Here is a 20,320-nt window from a genome sequence, read left to right on the forward strand (position 1 = left end):
GCCAGCTTCGTGGACTTGCGACCTGGGCAGTCACACTGGACCTTACACTCAGAAAGACCATGCCCTTGATTTAGTGCTCTGCTATGGCCAATTTGGAATTCCTAACAATTTTATCTTTGATGTTTTGCAAGTGACATCTAATGAGATGGAGAATGTACAACGAGAGAAAATATATACAATATGTGTTTCCGCCCTTCCTAGTGGCCCCATTCCCATAGAGCATTTGTGATATCCCATGACCCATGAGGCAGGGGGACTCAATGACTCCAGGAAAATAAAAAACAAGTATGTGGTGTTAGTTAAATGTGCATGTATGGAGAAGTGACATAAGAAGAATTCAGCTCAGTATCAGAGTACATGCTTAGCATGTACAAAGCCCTAGGTTCAATCCCCAACACTGTCAAAAGAATTGTTAGTGTGTCACAGCATTTCCTGTGTTGTGTACACGTGCGTGTATGTGCTACAAAAGATCCATCATGAATTTTTGGTAATTTTGCATGCTAAAAAGCAATTTTAAATGTTCTTATATTTTTATTGAAAGTATTGAAAATTGGCATTGCACAATATAAAGATGAATGATAAAATCCACGCTAATAATGGAAATGGTGAAGTTTATATGCCCAGAATGACTAATCAAAGAGAAAATTAAAAATACCATGACCCATCGAGGGACTTAAGAAGATAGGAGAAACTTTGTATTTTAGGGTCTTTAACATCACTTTTCCTTGCTTTTGGCCAGCTTCAAAAGAGCTGTTTTAATTTCTGCATTGGATCTGCAAATTATGTAGCCAACCTGGTTGACAGGTTCCATGTGCCTGAGAGCAAGGGTGTTTCCCAGTTGAGTTCATTCCCACTTGTCCTGAGTCACTCTTGCCCAGGGAAGTTCTGGTGTGTTGAGAAGGCAAGGCCAGTTAGCCTCCTATTGCTTTGTAGCCATTGGACCCATCATACCTTTTACATCACTCCCTCCATCTCTCTCACTACAGCTGGACCAAATCACCTTCTTCTGTGCTCCTGAGTCCTTGATGAGTTTTATTAGAACTCTTATTCCATGTTGGCTGCATTTCTGTTTTCTCTCCCTCACTGGACCACTAAGTGAATGGATAGTGAAGACAGGAATGTGAGTCATGCATTCAGAATATAGGGCCAGGCAGGTGGCAAGTTACTCACAAACTAAATGGTGTCTCTTCCTCCCAATGCCCACCCACAAAAAATGAAATCTTTTCTCCCCTAGTGTTTAGTTGTAGAGGAAAGAACTGTTTGCTTTTTATTATTCTATTGAACTAAATACAAAGGCAAATGATCTGAGTCTACCTAACAACACATTCCCCAGCCACCAACAGTGAGCCTCTTTTTCCTTCTTATGGCATTCTTCAGTCTATGATGCTGACTACATCACAGTGAAATGGAAGACATACATGACAGCACCATTTTAAAGACCTCAATTTGATTCCCAGTTTGGCTTCTAGCAGACACTTCTCGTCAAACCTCTCAAGTTATCTGAACCTCAGTTTTCTCATTTTTTTCTCAGATGTAATACTAGTATGCTTGCCAATGTACGTGTGATATATGGATGTAATTTCTATCACATAGTTTGTTGATGCACGGTGTAAAACTGATTTTACACTTGTTATTCTTTGCCTTCAAGGTGTTTATACTACATTTTAGGTTCTATGTTGGTATTACATCCTCTAAATATATAATTTAGAGAAAATCAAGACAAAAGAAGGTCATGATGCACCTATTTGAAGTGTAAGCACCATTACTATGCACCGATTCTCTTATTAGCAGGGATGATATAGACCCTGAAATAAATAAATAGCACTAGTCTATGACAAGAAGTAAAGGGTGAGCGTTGCAGGGTAGGAAGAAAATGTAGACAAACATGTGAACATGACTCTGTTTGTATTCATTGCTATGCCAATCTACGTGCAGGTGTGGGTGGTGGGAAAACGGATGAGAAACTGAGAAACATTTTGTATTGAGTGCTGGTCTGGAATGCTTTAGGCTACTCTTTCAGAATTGAATGAACCAGTCACTCCTAAGCTTTGGTCAGTAAATCTTGCTAAAAGTGCATATGTGTCAAGAGAGAATTTTGCATATATTAGACTCTGTGGTGTAGTTGAAAACTCTACTTCTCTGAGGAAGGTATTTGTAGGAGAGATTCTTCCTCAATTTTTTTCTTTTTTCTTTCTTTCTTTTTGAAGGTACTAGGGTTTGAACTCAAGGCTTTGGCTCTTGCAAAGATGACACTTTACCACTTGAGTCATGTCTCCAGTTTTCCTCAATATTTCTTGAGCTCTTACTTAAAAGGTAGATGGATAAGTCACCATCCCTGCCCATAAGAAAACTCACTCATAGGTCATAGGGCTGGTGGAGTGGTTCAAATGGTAGCGTGCCTACCTAGCAAACCTAAGTCTAAGCCCCAGCACTGTCAAAAAAAAAAGAAAGAAAAGAACACTATTTCATGTAGTATCAGAACAAGATATGAATTTGATTCACCAAGATGAGAGTAGACTTCTTTTTTGTTAATTCTTTTTATTACAATTATTAACACATACTAATTGTACAGATTCACTGGGATATTTTCATACATGCAAGAGTGGACTTGTTAAACTCAACAAAGACTTAGGTTGCCAAGGTGTGTGAAATAAGTATTTGGAGCCAACAGCTCTCTCTCTCTTTCTCTCTCTCTCTCACCCTCTCTCTCTCTCTCTCTCTCTCTCTCTCTCTCTCTCTCTGTGTGTGTGTGTGTGTGTGTGTGTGTGTGTAGATGACAGCCAATGAGGGAAAGAGTGGAGAGATGGGGTGACAGGAGAAGTTAATGACTCAGCATCTGCTGGAGGCAATGGCTTCAGGGCTGGACACAGAAGAAACTATTCTCAGGTCAACCTTTTATGGTCAACTCTGCAGAAGAGCATAGGTTCACTTCATAAATTGTGGGCCTCTTTTGCTGACTTTTTTCCTTATCTGCACGTAATCTTTAAAACAACAAATATTTAAGACTCATTTCAAAATGTCTCGGGATCTGACTTTACTGTGATTGGTCCTCACAAACACAGGAAGCCCCTTCTTTTATTACTCATTTATTCTGTCTCTTAGTTCTGTCCAGCAGGACTGGACTGAATATTCCTAAAAGCACTTTTTGGCCATAAGAAGAGAAACTTCTCTACAGATTCAGTTCTGTGTACACTCACCATTCCGTTAGTGGAATTCCAGCAGTGTTGCCTGAAGCAACCCAACACACGCAACAATATGTGTATTCATTGGAACATTAAACAGTGAACCACTTCCACGTTCAGGCTTTGGGATCTGCTGATTACAAACCCTTCTATACTCTCCATGCATCACCCTCTGCCCCCTGAAAAAGCACTTTATTGCACATTTTGTGGCAAAGCTTTTGACAATTATCACCCCAATCTGTAATTAGCAAGTGGTAACAGATAGGTAGATAGATCCACTTATGGCGACATCTCTGACAGGTTGACATTGCCACCCCCCACTTTCAAAAATCCCTGCAAGGCTTCTCATTTTAAATGGGACCAGGCTCAAACACAGTGTTGGCAAGCCTAGTCTCGTGTTCGTGGAGGGGGGAGGGGGCTATAAAAGCAACATGTTCCCACAAGCATGGCAGAGCCCACGCATAAACCATTTGGTTTTGCAATTAAAAACAGGTTTGGCTTCCCTGTGCATCAGTAAGACAACGTCAAAGCAACATTCATCCCGAAAATTTTCCCTTGTGAATTCAAATGAACTGTGAGTGTTGGGGTTCTCTTTGTTTGCATGCGCATGCCTCGAGAATGAATTTTTAGAAGGGTTCAATGTGTTTCTTTCTGGGGTAGTGTTGTTGACGTGTGTGTCAAATCACTGCTACCAGATTGGTCTCAGTTACACTTTCCATTCCTTATTCCTGGGATGTGTGGTTAGCACTTTGGATTTATCCCATTAGGTTTATTACTGCGAGTAAATTAATTCTCCAATTCTGACCCCTTTGCCTTAGGAAATGATCACTCATTAGAAAGAGCTGCCTGCAATTGGCTCTCATAGATGGGACCTGAGTTTCAACGATAATAAAAAGCATAAATACATGTAGTACTAGGACGCAGAGTAAAATTGACTACAGTGACAACTAATTATGTCTTTAGTGTTGTTGTTCTTGAATGATGCATTAAACTATTAGATCCTACGATATTGAGGGAATTCTCTACCTTAAAGTTAAAATCCTTACCTTTGCCTAAAGAGCTCAGGATACTGTAAAAGCCAATCCTAGTTCCAGTTGATTTACCACTTTTCTGCAAGAGATAGAATTTGCTTACATTTTTCTTTCTCTAATTCTATCCCCATTCCATTGAACAGAAAGAAATATCGCCTGTCATTTGGATGCTTCTTGTTAAAATATAAGTTTGAAAGTTCAGTTACTTAAGAAAATGCAGGGTAGCAGGTCTTTACTCCTAAAGCCCAAGCCACTCGGTATATGAAGAAATCTTTGCAATAAAATAAATCACCAGCACCTGAGGCCCATCTATTGATGTACAAGGAAAGTCCCATGATGGGAATGCCAATTTTTTAATAATGGTGATGATTCATATTAATTAAAAGAGAAAGATGGACAAAAGAGAACAATTATTCTCAGAGCAATATACTTGATCTAAAATTTACCATGGAATGATTTTCCCTCTATTTAATTTGTAAGTTCCATTTTAAAATTGTTAATTTATTCATATTTCTTTAGAACTATCTTATCTTACAATATCATCACCAGTTATTCAACAGAAAAATTACTAAAATATAAATCAACTCTATTGCATGATTCTGAAACCCATAATTTGAAATAAATATAAAATATTTTTATATCGTGTGAAATAAATATATTTTCAGCACAAAGTAAAGAAAAATTAATATATATGAAAATATTTGTAGTTGCAATGAAAAATTGAAAACAATTCCTTTAGCATATTTTGTCATATTATTTGCCTTTTATAGAAAAGCACAAATAATGCACACAATTTTATATTTCTCAAAAATATACATGTTTTGCTTGCTTTTGAACTTTGGACTCAAAAATAGGAAAACTAAACTTGAATTATCATGTTTGGGTTGATAAGGAAATTAATTCTCTTAATTAACAACTCGTTAACTATAAGTAAATATTTCTCATTAATTCCAAGTAGTGGAGCTTTTAAATTGACTTTGGGTCCTATTTGCTGGACTGTGTATTTTATACATAAAAGGTAACTTATAAGGACCAGTTTTAAATTCAGTCCATTTAAGGCTAGAACAAATTCAACTTTAAAAGACACAAAAATAGCATAATTTTACAAAAAAGTATACTCATGTAAATAAAGTAAAAATGTATGATAATGAAAATGATTTTTAAATATTTATGAAATTTGAGTCTCTCCCTTCATTTATCAAAACATTGCATCTTACTGAAAACATTTTTAATGAGCAAAGAACTTCTATCAATTAATTTAAATATTGATTGAAGGACAGAGAACATTTTTACTTTTTATAAATATTTAAATTTCACTAGAGAAACTACTTTATATGGGTGTATTCTTGACTAACTTAGTATTAATGGCTCCATTCCCTAACAGTTATACATCCAAAATTTTGTAAAAGAAAGTAGGGAATAAAAGGAATTGCCAGGTCTTTCGGCTCAAATTTTCAAATGACCACTAAGTGACACAATGATGTAATTAAAGAAGATTTTGAGTTTAAGAAGTATTAAATAATGAAATATTCAGAGCTCTTTGAAATTGTGATCCTTAATTTTTGTGAGTGCTCAAACAGGCTAAAAGTAAAGGAGTGAGTTAAAGAATCAGAAAGTTATTAATGAAAATTCTTAGATCTTAATCATGACTTATATTTCAGTAAATTAAATACCCTCCATGTAAAGAAAAGATGTACACAAGTCATTATATCATTACACTAATTTGTCCTATGATTGAACTGAAAAATTATGGAATTTATTCCCAACAACTAGAATTACATAGTAGCTTTGTTTTGTTTTGTTTTGTTTTGTTTTTAAGTTTTGTTGCTTTTCTTTAATTTTGTTTTTGAGCAATATACTCATTCTTATAAGTTGTAGAATTTGCTTTCCCAAACTTAGCATAAATCATACTTCTGAGGAGCTTTCTTTTTTGAAACAAAATGAATTAAAGCACCTGCATATTGCTGTTTATATAAACCAAACATGAATAAGCAGGCAAGTCCTCCCTTTTCTCCCCATGGTTCAGAACAAGGAACAGAGTTTAAAAGTGAAGTTCTCTCTCCTGTTTAGTTTTTTGCTCACATCTATCCCATGAAAAAGCATGGCTAAAAGCACAGACCTACTCCACAGGTGTGTTGTAGAAGCCACTAGTAAAAATTATTTTAAAACATTTGGAAACCACCACGCTCTGAGAAAATACTTATTAAAGACTAATAAAATGGTGAAAATGGAGGAGAAAGCATACAGTAAACTTTTTTGTGTGCTTTAAGGAAGTCAGTTTAGTCTCTAGCCACGTGGGGCTTGGCTGTGGTAAACTCAGGCAAGAAAAACAAGCTTGGCCATTATTTCATAATAGATTGGTAAGGAGAGTCAAACACAGCAGTTCTGTAGTCACGAGGTCACCTAGGAATGTATAGTTATTTTCACCCATGTGAACAGGTCATTTTAACAACCTGTCTCAGATTGTTCCATTAATAACTGTAAAGAGAATCAAAGTTGTGTGATAGAATGCTCCCCAATGCTGTAGGTGGACACATTTCCAAAAAGTTAGTGCTGCAAAGATCAAAAGGACAATTTTCCCAATTTTATGACATATGTATAGAATATTTACTTTCTTGCTTAAAAATCATTCTAGATCAACTCAATTCATTGGCTAATTATGCATGACTGTCTCATTTCTGAGAATGTTCTGATGCTGGTCTTCCCTCAGTAACACTGTTTTCAAATCTGCTTGATCCTAAGAATCTTGAGTACTTGCCTTAGAGAGAAAGAATAAAAAAATCTCTAAAAACAATCACAAGCAAATGCATTTTTTAAGCACTCCAGTTTTTTAGGCACCCTCAGTGTTGCATATGATGAAGAAAGTGTCAGAGATCTAGTTTGAGATTGAGAATTTCAGCTTAATTTGAACAGATTTAATAGTGGAAAACAGAATTTTGGGGCTGAGGGCATAGCTTAGTGGTATAGCTAATACAGAGCCCTTGTCCAATACCCAGCATAAAATGAACAAAAATGCATAAGAAGAAGAGAGAATCTTTATTATATAGCTCCAAGAACATTATGATCTTTTTTCCTAGATATTTTTCCCGATCTGTCATAGATTTAGAGATAGCATAAAAACCAATAGTTAGTGTCCAAATGAAAACATATAGACATAAACAGTTCTAAGAACTGACTCAAAGCTTGAAGGAAGAATGTAGGGTAAAAACTATTACCAAAGAACCTCAACATAGCAATCAAAAGTTGTTAAATAATGTTTAATTACAGAGAAAAATTATTCAGTCACCCAGTGATCATCCAATAACACTTGGTATTTCATTAATCAATCCCAACATGAACTTAACATGTCCCAGAGATGTGAACCTAAGCAAGGGTGCAATAATGTAGAATAACCTTCCAAGAGTGCACCCTCTAAAGGTAAAAGCTAGGAACATAGCACGCTGATTTGTGTGAGATGAAATAGTACAGTCACAAAAATAAAGTGGTTTGTGTTCAGGGCTATTACTTCTGCATTGAAAGTAATATTCATTATAAAGCTGAGAAAGGCCAATAAATACAGCATATTACAATTATTTCTGCCTCACCTTTTGATTAAGAAAACTGTACCCAACTACAACATCCACCACAGCAATTGATAACCAATTTTTATAGAGAATATGAAGTCATCCAAAATTCCTAAGCATTCATTTGCATAATAAATGTTTTAAAAAGCATCCATTTAGGTAGACCAGTTCATAAGAAGTCTGTGTAATACCAGCTCCTCTAACTTAGCATCTGTTATAGACCCTCTTCTAAATACACAATACATGTAAAGTTGCAGTAGTGAGACATAGATGAACAAGTTTTTAGTTCAACACAGAATAATATTCAAGTTCTTTTACCCAGAGAATTGTCCTGAATAAATTTACCAACCACTCATCAGAGAAATGTTTTGTTTTATGAATCACAAAATATTTAATAAATCATTAGTTTCTTATTACCTTATTGTAAATAAAGTAAAGAAACTGAGGTTTAGGCCAGCCATGTTCAATGGAGCTGTAAGGTGTTTTCAGACACCTTCAGGCTGCTCAAGACCCAAAAAGACCCAATAACAATTATGGAGAAAGCAGTAATTACTATAATGATTAGTGTTATCAGTCAATCCAATTAAACAGTTGTCAGTTCCATAAAACTTCACCAGTGAAAAACAATTCTGAATCATTTAGGGCAAATGTTAACAAAATGAAATTTCCACCACCAGAAATTCTGGTGGCTTGGGCCGCAGTGGCAATCTATGCAACAGATCCTCGGTTGCCCTTTTTCTTCTCTTAAATGCCTCAGGGGGATTCCAGTAGATATGCGATATGTTTGCTTTGGAATCAGATACCTGGAGCGGTTAGCAGATGACCTGAAAGCTAAGTGAGAAGCTTAGTCTTGCTCATGTGCTCATTTGTCACGGCTGAACATTCCCATTCAAAGATTGGTTTTAATATTAAAAGTGAGAGTCTGGAAAATTGTTCCCATGATAGTCAGAGGTTGAAGCCAACTGAAGCATCTTAGTTAGCTCTCTTCCCAAGTGAAGAATAAAAGGAGACATAGTCACCTCTCCAACTTTTTTCTTTTCTCTCTAGATAGGGAGAACATTTTTAGACCTCTAGAGACCCTCATTCATTATAAATATCCCCCCAAACTAAGTCTGCATCTTTCTCATTTCCTCAGAGAGTGGGAAGGGCAATCAATCCAAGAAGCATATTCTCCATCAGCCTTATCCTCCTGCCCTCACCCCTCCCATGCCCCAGTGTGAATGAGGCAATCCTGTAAATCCAGCGAGAATTTGCGGACAAGAACTTTAGTTTCTCCTGCACTGACAAATGAAGCACACCTGGATCTGCTCCATTTGTAAATAGTTCTACTATGGCACCTCATATCACTAGACCAAAGTGAACACGGAATTAGAAAGGGACTCTGCCTCTCCAACCTTTGTTTATGAAAGGAAAGTCCAGTTACTGGCAGAGCCACAGTTCCTGCAAAAGAGAAACCCATCCTGCTGCTTCTGGGTACAGTCACATGAGAAAGTGTCAAGCATACCATCAATCCAGCAACAAATACTGAATAAAACCTATTATTATATGGAGGAGACTGTCAGGATAAATCAGTGTAAGATATTGTCCAGCCTTCCTGGAGTTTATAATCTCCATGAGTAAATGAGTTTTAAACATGAGAAAATCTTTACCAAAAGGAAAAAAAGAAGAACCAGCCAAATGGGGTACACAACTTAAATAATAATATAGCAACAAATGCATCCTACAGGATTTCAAAGAAGAGAAACATCACAGGCTCCTGAGATGGTCAGGATAGAAATAAATCATAGATTTCAAGCAGCTGACAAAACTCGGAGGTGACACAATAATTATTTCTCATGAAAAATTTGTTCCGGCACCTTGTTGCCCCTGACTTTCCTTAATTCATTTAAATACTCTCTAACCAAAGAAAAACGTAGAGGTGAGATTTTCATCCGAGAGCAAGGGGCCATAGAACCAAGCATGAAAAGGAGTTTTCTTTTGTTAAGTTTTTATTTTGTTTACATTAATTTATTCCTTCCCTGTCATGTAGTATTTAGTGCTGAATTTGCTGACTTCTTTGGGAAGACTGAGGCATGGTGTTTCAGAAATCTTTGCTAACACCAAATAATTATGCTCTGTTTTTCTTTGTATAATATTTCAATATTACAGTAATGTTGTTCTAACAAGTCAGTACAGATTCGTACAAACAGAGTTAATGAAGAAGTGAAGACTACATTCAGCTTGTCATTTTTAAAGTTCTTTTGTCATGTGTAGCCATTTTAGCCCCAACCCTCTTCACAGTTCTATACTTGTTACTTATATTGATTTAATGTGCTCTGACAATTTATTTACCATATGCTTTTTGTAATTCAGTGCTGACAAGAATGTCTCTTTAATCTTTGTGGAAGATGGAAATCTGTACAGTTGTAGCTTCCCACCATACATGGGTGACCAAAGTCATTGCAATGGTTCTCACCCAAGTAAAGAGTCAGGGAGAAAGAAAGACAGCTGGGCAGAGAGGAAGGGAGGATGGGAAAAGAGACTGGAGGAAAGGAAGAAAGGAAAGAAGAGAGAAAAGAAGGAAGGAAGGAAGGAAGGATGGAAAAAAGAAAGAAAGAACACCACATGTGCTTTGTTTCAGGGCTCTGTCTTGGCTTGTCACAAAGATATTTCACTCCAGTGAAATAATAGTGCAATAAAGTTATAACATCGGTTCCTTCAATAACAAGCCTGCCACCCACACAACCCTGCCATTCAAACACCTTGCTCATTTTTCTTGTTACCATATTATGATCACCCTCTTAGTCAAGTCTCAGTTTGACTAACCTATTGCCATAGGCTACTAGTTGGTCAACTTTCATCCTACTTAACAAAAGCAATGAAATGACTGAGAATACTTATATGGCTTTAGCTACTCTCACAGGCTCAACCACACAATTGAGTTAATCAGCTGTGTCTGGAATTGAGGGGCCCATTAGGACCACAAGCTCTTTTTTTTTTTAATCCTTCCTTGTAACATTTTACAAGGATGAATTTTACAATGAAAGGATATGCTCTCAATAGCAATTTAGTACTCAATCCATTGAGACATGTATGAAAGAATGTGCTTTTCCTCTTTAACATGAACTTTTGGGAAAGGGATACTCTAGTAGCTAAAAGAACCAAAACTATGAATAAAAATTAAACCGATCATAATAATTGCCTTGATATTTGCTACCCCTATGCCAACACAGCTCTGAGAATGTTGTCCATCATGACTCATTTAATCCTCATTTACTTCAGTGAGGTAGGTGCTATAATTATGCCATTTTACAGAGCAGAGTATTAAGGCACAGAAAAGTTAATTGATTTGCCCAAGGTCACATAGCAGGTAAATGGCATAATCAAAATTGAGATCCAGGCAATCTGGCTCCAGATTGTATTCTTAAAACCCTGTACTCCACACACAGCAATAAGGGAAGTCTGCTTAGTGAGGTTCTGCTGTCATCAATGCGCTTGTAAAGTCTGATGCAGTAAAATATAAACACAAAAATCATAGAAGAAAATTAGGTTGAGGAATGATTTCCCCAAATCCATATTAAATTCTGAGGATCTGGATCAATACATGGAATTTTCTATGTCTAAAACCTCATTTGAAAAACTGTCTCACATCCAAGAAGGACTGAGCTTCAGTATCCCCATCTACCCAGTGGAAATAACACTCCTGCCACAGAGTGGTTATTGAGAGGATTTAGATAATGTATGCAAAGCCCATGACATGCAGTGTGATACATGTTGGTTAATCAGTAAATCAGAGCTACTATTTATAACTGCTAATGGATGGTTTTTCTCTGTGTTCCTCATTGTCAGACCTATCTTGCATTTAGGTGTCTCCTCTCACTTAAGAAAGTAAATAAATGTTCTCACTTACCCACCAAAATAAACCACTGTACTATGAACTGATATCCTGAATAGAACTCCGATTGAGGAAGGGAAAATCCATAAGCTAGAACTCCATGGACTTAACAATCAGGTTTCTGATGAAGCACTTATGTATGATGGTGAAAGTTATTTGAGGAAGATCTGCTAGAGTAGACACAGAGATGTAAACTTGGATCAACATATTGACTGAGAGAAGCAAGTTACAGCCTTAGAGTTATAATTAGATAAGACACATCCAAATAAATGTAGGATACAGCAACTGAACTCCATGTTTAGGAAACCATTCGAGCTTATTTCTATAAACTATTCTTCTCCTGCAGACTGATTCTCTCTCTCTTTCTCTTCCTCTTCTCCATCTTTGGAAAAGAAAATTGAAGGATGTGTTCTGCAGATTTGCTTTGGGAGAACAGGCTGGGGTGTGATGTCCTTAACTACCTCCTTTAGTTCTGAACTAGAATTAGAATCCCACTTTCAGTATCCGAGAGCAGGGGACTTAGGACAATCAGAAGAGGGGTTTCATGTACCACTGATGTAAAATTAATTACAATGCAAATAGCAAATGCTTACACATTACCTAATCCACACATCCCGATTTTTACTACCACCATTTCCTACAAGTGAGAAAGAAAAGAATTTTTAACTTAAATAGTCTGTGACCAATACAGATATCATAAACCAAGCACACTCTCTGGCTTTATGTGTGTGTTTGGGTGTGTAAATTTGCATGTTTCTTCAGATCTTCAATATGTGTGTGTGTGCATGTCTGTACCTGGGTGGAAAGTTATATGTATCTGTTTGTCAGTTATGTGTTTGTGTTTGGTGCATGTCTGCACTGTGTAATTCTGTGTATATGTCTCACGTTTTACATTCTTTGAATGTCCACATGTTCATGCACACCCCTGAAGAGATAAATGCAAATGTCTCTGTATAAGGGACTAGACCCCCATTCACATTTGAACTGTGGACCTGTTCTCTGCTGGCTTTGCTGCTATGTGTGATCTGCACATTCTACCAGCCACACCGGAAGTTTGTAGTTTCTTCCAAACTTTTGAACTGATGCGTGGAAACACATCTCTAGGAGCCACAGAAATATTCTCACTTGAGAAAGACAGCCCTCAAGGAGAACAAATGAAAACCTTTCCAGCTCCCTCCCACAATGCACGGTAAAAGAAGCCCATAAGCCCAGCCAAAGACAGATATTCACTAATTTACAAGCTGATTTAATTCAAGGTTTCACTGATACTTTTCTCCAAAGAAGGCATTATTTCATTTCCTACTATAAACAATAATATTTGAGGTCACAAATACCAAACACATGGATCTTGTTCACATGCTAAACTTGACCAAAGCATCATATTAATAAATAAACATAAGCAAATATGCATGAGACCAATGAAAAATATTGATTTGAAGAGATGAAACCCTGTGGACTTGCAAACTTAAGTGGAATATTCATCAATGACAATAATTATTCTGCACTGTAGAGCTCTTCTGAGCTGTTACTAAAAAATACTGAAAAAATACAAGCAGCAGTTAACTGCTAGATTTTTTTTTTCAGAGCACTTTTAGGTTCATACAAAACTGAGCAGAGGGAAAAGAGATTCCCACATAGTGCTGCCCTGATGCATACATAGCCTCTCCCATGATCAACATCTCCTACCAGAGTGGTCTATTTGTTACCACTGATGAGTCTGCATTGGTGCGCCATTATCTCTATGGATGACAATGGGCTGTACTTTCTATAAGTTTGGACAACTGTGTCCACCATTATAGTGTCACACACAGTATTTTCACTACCTTAGAAGATCCCTGTGTTCTGTCTCTTCATTCTCTCTCCCCACAACTCTTGGCAACCACCAATCCTTTTACTGTTCTCACAGTATTGCCTTTCCCAGAATGTCATACAGTTAAGATCATACAGTATATAGCTTTCTTTAGTAATAGGCACTTACAACTATTCCATGTGTTTTCATAGATTCATTGCCTTTTTTTAAGCACTGAAATAATATCTTATTGTCTGGATGTGCCATATTTTATCCACTCACCAGCTGAAGGACTTCATGGTTGCTTCCATTTTTAGGGAACTATAAATAACATCTATAAACACTCTTTTGCAGGGTTATTTTGTGTGCATGTGTGTTTGGTTTTTATCATTTTGTTTTGATACAGATCTCACTATGTATCCTAGACTAGCCTTGAACTTGTTATGTAACCCAAAGTTGTCTCAAACTCACAATCCTCCTGCCTCAGCCTCACAAGTATTCACTGCATGCCACCACACCCAACCCTCATGTGCAAGTTTTGATGTTGACATAAGTTCTCAGCTCCTCCAAGTAAACACCAAGGAGCAAAATTAAACTACCAAACTGTCTTCCAAAGCATCTATACCTTTTGCATTCACACCAGCTATGGGCGTGAGTTCCAGGAGCTCCACATCTTCATTAACATTTGATGTTGTCTATGTTGGGATGTTAGTTGTTCTAATAGATGTGCAATGGTTGCTCGTTGTTGTTTTGATTTACATTTCCCCAACAATATGTGTTGTGGAGCATCTTTTCATCTACTTATTTGCCAGCTGTATATCTTCTTTGATGAGCTGTCTGTTCAGGTCTTTGGCATACGCCACTTACTTTTACAAATAAGATTTAACTTATCATAATAAGCCACCAGGTTCTTAAACTAACTCCTGTTGACCACCTCAGAAGAGGGGACATCCCTATACAAACACCATCTTTACTTTTTAAAATTTGGCAGAAAGAAACAAGGACAATTTAAGAGATGTCCAATCACAAAGCTTTGGAAAAGACAAAAATATTTTAATTAGCTGCTAATAAACTTTTGATTAGAAACCTCTTAACAATATTGAAATTCAGTTGCTTGATAAAAAAAGTTGCACATCGATTGCACTGTGAAACCAGGGACTCAAGATGTCGCCTCCAGATACCCTTCTTCTCAAATTTTTACTAATCCTTGTCCTTGAGATAATTCTGCAAAACAGCAGAATCCTAAACAACACAAATCCCCATAGCAGCCCTACATGCATAGCTATTTCAAACTCTTATAAGGCAAGGTGAAAAGGGAGTAAGGGAAAAAAATGGTGATTTGAAAAATGAGTGGTGCTGGGAAAGGCGGCTCACACCTGTCATCTCAGCTACATGCAAGAGATGTAAGTAGGACTTCAGCTCTGACAAAAAGAAAAAAAAAAACTTGGGACCCCATCTGAAAAATAACTTGAGCAAAAAGAAAAGGCTGGGGCATTGCTCAAGTGTAGAAGTGTAGAGTGCTGGTCTAGCAACCAAAATGCCCTGAGTTCAAAATCCTAAAATTTCATATACCACATGCTGGTGTGTGTGTGTGTGTGTATGTGTGTGTGTGTGTGTGTGTGTGTGTGTGTGTGTGTGTGTGTGTGTGTTTACACTGCATTTGGACATCAGGATGGTTTACAATGCCTGAGCTGATCATCAGATGGCCTGAACTCTCATCTTTACCCTTCACTGATTTCCTGATTGGCCCCAGGCAAGTCCCTTCTAGTCAACCAGAATGGTTACAGGGGCCCCACTCAGCCTAGCTTTTGATTTGAATCATTTCTCAACTACTTAATAGTTATGTAACTCTTGGCAAGTTACTTAAACTTCTTGCTCCTCAGTTTTCTCATCTGTAAAATAAAGATAATAGTAGTTTTTAGTTCATAGAGCTGTGGTGAGAGGCAAATGAGATAATGTGTGTAAAGTGTTGTTTGGACCATCTGAAGTACTCAATAAATCTTACCCATTCTTACTAGCCCTGAGTCACAGCTTCCTCCTATAGTACATGACAGGGTTAGACTAGGTAATGTCTAAATTTTCTCTTCTAGAAAACTCTGTAATATGAAATGCAGTTAATAAACCAACACCCAAAATCTCTGCAGTCACAAAGAGCCCTCATCAGAGGCCACACTGCTGGTACTATTGATTCCTATTTTGCATGTAATTCTAACAACTGTGTTTACCTGATTTCTTAGACCACAACAAATTAGATTCCTAAATCAGGAAGGAAAAAGAATGTTTGAAGAAGATACCTGGTGAGCAAGAGCAATTGCAAATAGTCTGAAATTAGGGACAGAGAGAGTAAGCAATTGCTATCACAGATTAAAGTCCGTATGCACAACTGTGACTCCAAGTCATTAAAAATTTTTTAATTACATTTAGCAACATGCTCAAGGCAGTGACAAATATTAATAAAATTTCTAACAAAAATTGTTAGTATTTTACAGGCTTGGGGACTATGATTATTTTCCTTATAGGCAAAATTATATTGGCTACTGTTGAAGGCTCTGCCCGGATGTATTGGCTCTCTTGTCTCTCTTGATCTGGTTCTTTGGGCACCATGTGAAAGGTGACAGGACTATCCAGAAAGGTTCTTGTCTCCCAATAAGAAGGTGGGAACAGAGCTACAGAATAACTAGCCAGCTAAACAGTACTGACTATAAAGCAAAGCCTTCCTTCATAAACTTGACCTCAAGCCTTGCCGTGATGTTACACCTCAACAGTAGCAATCTCTTTCCTTAACCTCACATCACCTGGCTCATTTTCCGACCTTGAAGTTGACATATTCAGGAAGTAGGACTCAAGAAGAGTAGAATAAGGATTGAATCCTGCATCAGTAGAATAAGAATTGTAACTTGCAAGCTACACAACTTTGGACAAGACATTGTAACTTCTCTGTTCATCATTTTCTCAATAAAGTGTGAGTAATAACACCTCAGTTACCAGGACTGTGAAGGAGAGTGCAGTAAATGAGATCCTGGGAGTAGAGCAAAGTGCAAGTAGAGAGGAGGTACTGAAGATATGTCAGCAAATCCTGGTGCCCATTGGAATGGCAGCTAGCACTGTGACACTTCTTCCCCAATACTAACTCATCCCGCCACAGAAGATCTATAAAAGATTCTGACTTGGGCAATCTTTCAACTCTCACTGGCAAGCAGTAATTCTGAATGAAGACATTTAAGTTTTTATATCTTGCTAATGTAGTAATCTTTATTGGCCTTTGGGATAATTTTTAGCATATATAAATCTGAACTGTTGATATCTGAGCTCTAGAATTAAGACAGTTGGTTGTATTTGCTCTCAGAATGCCCTTCATTATGCCTGCAAGAGTAGTTATTTCAGATATGATGAGACCTTAGAAACTAGACACACACACACATGCATACACACATGCACACACACACGCATACATACACACACACACATACACACATGCATTCACACACATGCATACACACATGCATGCACACATACATACATACACACATATTCACATCATGGGTCATGCAACTCCCAGTTCGGTTCTATTCTGAATTGTGTTATCAATGGAAGCTGGTGATGGTAAGGGGTTGTCCAATATCACAGAGTCCCTACATATATCAGGGCCAGGATTAGAATTCAGGCTGTTTCCTCCAAGAACAATGCTTTGCCATTTTCATTTTTTTGTTATTGTTTTGTTTTGGGTTTTGAGAAAGGATCTTGCTATGTACACCAGGCTGGCCTCAAACTCATGATCCTCATACCTCAGATTCCCTAGTGGTAGGATTATGGGTGTGTACCCCCACACCTACCTTTTAATACTTTTGTTAACATGGTTAATATAATTCCTGTTGCTGCATTTCTCACCTGGAAAAATGAGAGAGAAGAAGAAACAGGCAAACATGCCTCCCCTCATATTCTGCCAGTACTATTTGGATATCTGCAGTGATGTTTTCAGCAGCAGATAATAGTAGGTCCATTATGAACTGTCTTAAATAACAAGCAAACGTGCTGTTTCACATAACTGCAAACACAGGTCATGGAAGGGCTCTAGCCTCAGTATGACCAGCAGCACAATGATGTCACAGAAGACTTTGTCCCTTTCTGTCTCTCCTCCCTAAACATTTATAAAGTCTGTTGCCACTACAGTTATCAGGCCAATTTCAATTGGAGCTTCCAGCTCTCATGTTCATGGTTAACAGAACAAAGAAAGTTCTCCCTCATGCCTTGAGTGTAAATCCTCCCACCCTCTATTGGGTCTACACATACCAAAGGCCTACCCCTGGATCAATCAGAGGAAACAGAGAAATGCCTTCATTTACTGCCTCCGATTAAGCATGATAGGCTCCTTCCATGGGAATGAAGTGGCTGTCCTTAGTCATCCCAGGGAGGGGTGAATGCATAAATAATTAGGTTCTTATGAAAGAGTACAGGAGAATAGGTGTGGGGTGAATAAAATTCACTACTAAATTATTTAAATGGCATTTCCGTTTTCAACCGACCTGCATTTTCCTTTAAGCAAAACATTGGTTTCAGATGATTATAGGAATAAACATTGTGAAGGAAGCAGACAAAGACATTTTCCACAAATTGTCTTACTTCTCTCATGACTTCCTTATCTTGACTTAAAATCTGGCACTAATATCATATGACATCCTCTATAAAATATTTTAAAAGTGATAGACATCCTTATAAACACAAATTTTATTAACAGAAATCATTGTGGATCGTGGATGGATTTTTGTTAGCATATAATAATTGTATAAAGCAGTAAGTTTCACATGGCGTTTTCATAAATGCATGCATTATACTTAGATTGTATCCATCCACTTTTTCATTCTCTTACCCCTCCTCACCATTTTCCCCTTTCTTATCCCCAAGAGTCATGGACAGATTTAATTTTCCTAGAAAGAAAAAATTAAGGTGGCATATCCATTTGGCAAAGAAAAAATATATCAAGTAGAATTGAAAGCACAATATGGTGGCGGGAGCAACAGAAGGCTAGAAAATTCAAGGGATGAGTTTTTGAATACCTCTGCCACTAACAAAGTATGTGGCCATTGGTAAGTCATTTAGGAATCAGAGATTGTAACACTTGTGTGAGATGTGTTTGGAGGTTTTCTGCTTGTTTGTTGTCTTTGTCATTGTGGATTTGCTCAGTACTGACTAGATGTGTCTGAGATAACTCCACTATTGGAGGGAATTTGTAACACAAGGTTCTGAAGGCAAATATAACCAAAATCCTAGAGTCCAGATACCAAAGATTCAGTCATGTATGATGAAAATATGCTAAAAGTTATTACCAAAGTCAATAAAGAACCACCATCATGATTAAGATATCAAAAGCTGAATATCTTCATCAGAATTACTGCTTCCCAGTTATAGCTGAAAGATTATTTCTGTAACTCAAGTCACAATCTTTTTAGTACTCTGTATCATAGGACCCAATGTGCTTTAAAAAAGAATTTTCTAAAAACAATAAAAATATATGGTGTTATCTAATATCACCACATACTGGAGTAGAATGAAGTCTGTCCTTCTAAAGAGTCTATATGTGTTCCAGAGTAGAAATTATCTCTTCCATGGAGTCAGAAGGATCATCCATAGATAGATAGATAGATAGATAGATAGATAGATAGATAGATAGATAGATAGACAGAGATGTCTCTTTAGCACAGTTTCCTCACAGAATTGCACCTAACTCAACTCACTTTCACCAAGTGATAGTTCAACCTTTATTAAGGTCAGAAAGATTCTCTCAGAGACCATGGAGCTCCTATGAGCCCATGAAAGGTATTTCCTGAGCTGTGTCTCCTGGTCTATGCAAGTGTGGAGGAGATGTTTTCCTTCTCACTGCTCAGAACTCGTTCATCCCGATTGCGAGATTTTGGCACATCTTGCACATTACGTAACGCTCTAAGCACAGAGGCATTTAGCTTCTTGTCACTGTTTGTGCTAAGCTATCTCCAGTGCGGTAACATCATTGCTATCTCCAAGAGATAATCCAAAGTTGTCTACTGGCTATGTAATTTGTCAGACATTAATAGAAACTGGAGCTATCAGGAAACATATAGTGTTTTTGTCATCTTTTCCTGATAGTGGTTATGATAAGATTGAAAGTAGCCTTGATTTTAACTTTCTTAAATGTGTTTGTGTGTGTGTGTGTGTGTGTGTGTGTGTAATAAGTAACTTTAAATGTCAGAGGTGATCATCTTCTGTGACCATATGCCAAAGACTTGCCACACTTTCTGACAATTTTGGCTTTGGACATTTTGCTTTTTCTTGTCAGAAAAAGTTGCCTTTTTCAATACATTAGTCCTCAGTCCAGTGAATATAATGAGAGCTGACCTCAAGGAGATTCTCAGGAAAGTTCCAAGAGGAGTCTGCAGGGTGTATCTCTGTTAAAAGACGAAACATTTTCCAAAGGACCATCAGCAAATTGCCTTTTAAAAAACCTTAATAATTTGGTGGAAAATAATGCATAAATACCAAAAAAAGAAAAGAAAAAAACCCACATAAATTCTTTTTAAATTTTCATTATTTAGGACCTGACATGGTGGCACACACATGTACCCTCAGCTACTCAGGAGGTAGAGATAAGGAGGTTGGTGGCTTGATGCCAGTCTAGGCAAAAAGTGAGATAGCTCCCATCTTAACCAACCAGTCAGCTATGGTGTTACTCAGCTGTAATCCCAGATATGCAAGAGACACAGGTAGATGGATCTCAGTCCAAGGCTGGCCAGGGAAAAATCAAGACCCTAACTAAAATAAATCACTAAAGCAAAAATGGCTGAGGGCATGGATCAAGTGGTAGGGCACCTGCCTAGCAAGCACAGGCCCTCAGTTCAAACCCCAGTACT

At 37.4% G+C, this 20,320-nt stretch overlaps 1 long non-coding RNA gene across 1 annotated transcript in view; it reads left to right on the plus strand.

The window, feature by feature from the left end:
* The first annotated feature begins 3,643 nt into the window (after positions 1–3,643).
* LOC141417536 (uncharacterized) overlaps positions 3,644–20,320 on the plus strand; it is a 29,976-nt gene continuing 13,299 nt past the window's right edge. Inside the window, exon 1 of the long non-coding RNA XR_012442174.1 lies at positions 3,644–3,756. This is a non-coding gene — a long non-coding RNA (uncharacterized lncRNA). The remainder of the gene's footprint in view (positions 3,757–20,320) is intronic.

Source organism: Castor canadensis, chromosome 15 (assembly GCF_047511655.1).
Source record: "Castor canadensis chromosome 15, mCasCan1.hap1v2, whole genome shotgun sequence".
Lineage (NCBI taxonomy): Eukaryota > Metazoa > Chordata > Mammalia > Rodentia > Castoridae > Castor > Castor canadensis.